The sequence below is a fragment of the Pelophylax lessonae genome (genome assembly GCF_965119305.1).
Source record: "Pelophylax lessonae genome assembly, chromosome: 7".
NCBI classification, from domain to species: Eukaryota; Metazoa; Chordata; class Amphibia; order Anura; family Ranidae; genus Pelophylax; species Pelophylax lessonae.
The window spans coordinates 289,147,448-289,151,584 of NC_138774.1; positions in this window are offsets into that span (position 1 = coordinate 289,147,448).

Below are 4,137 nucleotides of genomic sequence, written 5' to 3' on the forward strand. Positions count from 1 at the left end.
TAAATAAAAAATAATAAATAAATAATACAAAAAAATAAAAAATTATATTTTTAATATAGAAATTAAAAATTCTGATTAAACTGTCCAGGAAAAGTGAACGTTCAGGTGCTATCACAGACCATGTAACACTATTTTTTTTTTTTTTTTTTGGGGGGGGGTACTGCAGTCTTTAATTCCTGTGGTTTAAAGATGCATTTTAATCTGCTTATTTTTTAGCTCCCCTGGTTCCTCCCCCCCCCCCTCACCAACACGCTGTTGGCATTTCTGAATAAACACTTTCCACTTTCATTCCTCACCTTATTTTATAGCCAGAGATGTCATCACTGGGTCTCTGTGCTTCTCTATGCAATGCAGGCAGATCATGGCTGGTGGGAGGGGCCTGTACATAGCTTCCTGAGAACAGACCCCTGCCTCAGTACTCCTCTCAAGGGTCCTCGGCGCTAATGCAAGCAGTGGGTGGGCTTTCGGGAGAAATTATGAAAATAACAAAATGCCTTGCACCCCCACCTACAGACTTACATCCACCCGTAAACAAAATAAATAAATAATAATATATAAATAATAAAAATTTAAAAATAAACATATTAAAAAAAAGTATATTTTTATTATAGAAATTATTAGAACTATTGATAGTTACACATGCAGAAATTTATATATATATATATATATATATATATATATATATATATATATATAACAAAGCAAAAAAAGCAAACAAATACATAAAAATAATAATAATATATATAAAAATAAATAAATAATAATATATAAATAATAAAAAATAAAAAAACACATATTTTAAAATAAAGTATATATTAAAATTAAAATTATTGATAGTTACACATGCAGAAATTTATATATATATATATATATATATATATAAAAGCCAACAAATACATAAAAATAATAATAATATAGATTAATAATAATAATAATAATAATAATAATAATAAAATAAATATTAAAAATAAATAAATAATAAGAAATACAATACATTTATTTTTTAAATATTGATTTATTTAATATAGAAATTAGGCAGTTGAACAAGCTAATAGGAGGAGAGGGCAGAGTGATGAGCTCTTCTGTTTTCTCTCCTCTCCCAGGTTCTGTCTCCTGTCAGGGAAAGTTGTGCTGCAGTGGTGCAAACTAGGGCATTTTTTTTTCTTGTATGGAATGCGGCAAAATTCATAAAAAATGCACCTAAATGCAAATTTCCTCAATTAAAATAAAGAGAAAAAAAAAGAAGGGAAAAAACCGCAACATGCTTAAATCGTTTTTTATATTATCAACATATAAAAATTGTCCAACGCGTTTCAGCATTCAACACCCTACTTCATCATGGCTCAATGAACTTTACCATAGGCTGGGATGGACTCAGTAAGCCTTCGTTCACATGTGTACCTAGGGTTGGGCAGTAAAACCAGGTAATTAAGTTGTGGTTTTACCTCCCTCTAACCCCTCCCCCCCTTCCCCGAATAGGGGGTGTGCAGCCAATCAGGGCTGTAAACAGAATGATGAATGAACCCAAATTGCTTGAATAGTTAATTAATATGATCAATATAAAAATGTCCAACGCGTTTCGGCCTTCAGACGTGTCAACTGAATTAGAAATGTTGAGGGATAAAAAATAAATAAATAAATAAAACTGCTGCAATTAGATGAATAAGCCAATTAAATGAGTGCTAAGAAATACTAATAGACTAAACTGCTGATATAAGACTATCTATAATAATAAAAATTTTAAATTTACATTTTTTTCTTATATTAAAATGTAAATGATTTTAAAATTAAAACTAAAGTTTAAATTTTAAATAATAAAAATATAAAAATAGTTGACATAAATAAATAAATAAATACATAAATAAGAAATAATAAAAAAAACACAAACTTAAGAAAGTAAGCTATAAATAAATAAATAAATAAATAAATAAGAAATAATAAAAAAAAACCCACACACTTAAGAAAGCAAGCTACTGGAATAGGATGAAGGGCTGGTTCACACAAACGTTGGAGTCCGAAGAGTGATCCACGTTTGGGATTAAGCCGCTGAAATAAAACCAGCTTCTTAAATAAGAGCTAAAAAAAAAAATAATAATAATAAACTAAAAGACTAAACTGCTGAAATAAGACTAATTAGCTATAATAATAAAAATGTAAAATGTACATTTTTATTAAAATTAAAACTTGCATTAAAATTTAAATGGAATTAAAATGTAAATTTAAATTTAAAAATAACAATATAAAACATATTTGACATAAATAAATATATACGTATAAATAAGAAATAAAAAAAAAATAAAAAATAAAACACACACTTGAGAAAGCAAGCTACTGGATTAGGATCAAGTGCTTGTTCACACAAACGTTGGTGTCTGAAGAGTGATCCACGTTTGGGATTAAGCCGCTGAAATAAAACCAGCTACTAAAATAAGAGCTAAAATAAAAAATAAAAAAAAATAAATAAACTTAAAGACTAAACTGCTGAAAAAAGACTAATTAGCTATAAAAATAAAAATGTAAAATTTAAATTTTTATTAAAATTAAAACTTACATTAAAATGTAAATGTAATTAAAAAATATTAAAAAATTAAAAAATAATATTAATAATTAATTAAATATAATTAAAAATTAATATTAATAATAATATTAAAAAGTAATTCAAAAATATTTGACATAAATAAATAAATATATATATATATATATATATATATATATATATAAATAAGAAATAAAAAAAATGTTTTTAAAAAAAGCACACACTTGAGAAAGCAAGCTAATGGATTAGGATCAAGTGCTTGTTCACACAAACGTTGGTGTCTGAAGAGTGATCCACGTTTGGGATTAAGCCGCTGGAATAAAACCAGCTACTAAAATAAGAGCTAAAATAAAAAAATAAAAATAAACTAAAAGACTAAACTGCTCAAATGAGACTAATTAGCTATAATAATAAAAATGTAAATTTTAAATTTTTATTAAAATTAAAACGTATATTAAAATGTAAAGGTAATTAAAATGTAAATTTTAATTAAAAAATAACAATATAAAAAAATATTTGACATGAATAAATAAATAAATCAATAAGAAAAAAAAAAAAAAAAAAAAACCACACACTTGAGAAAGCAATCTACTGGAATAGGATCAAGGGCTTATCCACGTTCGGATCTCTGTTCGGAGAACATTTGACAGACGGTGAGAAGGAGGAGCCTACCCGAGCATGCGTTGCGCATTGGTCACAGAGCGACCTGGTCCACTTAAATGGGTCGCGTTTTTGGTGGGTGGGATCACCCGCTGAAAGCAACAGTGGGCTGCTCTCTCGCTCCAAATTAAGGGCGCGTGGTTGGGGGGGAGGTTGGGCAGTAAAACTGCAGCTCAAAGGGTTTTTACCACCCTCTAAAGTACTAGTGTAAACGAGCCCTAATAAGCTACTGAAATAAGTACTACAGAATGTTAAGAATCCGCACTGCTGAAATAAATACTTAAAAAACACGAAGGGATCAAGCTGCTGAAATAAAACCAGCTACTAAAATAAGAGCTAAAATAAATTAAAAAAATAATAAACTAAAAGACTAAACTGCTGAAATAAGACTAATTAGCTATAATAATAAAAATGTAAGATTTTCATTTTTATTAAAATTAAAACTGATGCTTTCTACGGGTGATCCCATGTCAAATATTTTTATATTTTTATTATTAAAATTTAAAGGAAATTTAAATTTAAATTAAATTAAAATTAAAATGTAAATAATAAAAATATTAAAATAGTTGACATGGGATCACCCCTAGAAAGCAACAGTTGGCTGCTCCCTCTGCAACTTAAGAGTGAGTGGTTGGTGGGGGGGGGGAGGTTGGGCAGTAAAACTGCAGCTCAACAAAGGGTTTTTACCACCCCCTAAAGTACCAGTGTAAACGAGCCCTAATAAGCTACTGAAATAAGTACAACAGAATGTTAAGAATCCGCACTGCTGAAATAAGACTAGTTAGCTAATGAATTAAAAATATTTAAAAAACATGAAGGGATCAAGCCGCTGAAATAAAACCAGCTACTAAAATAAGAGCTGAAATAAAAAAAAAAAATAAACTAAAAGACTAAACTGCTGATTTAAGACGAATTAGTTACTGAAATTAATACAAAAAAAT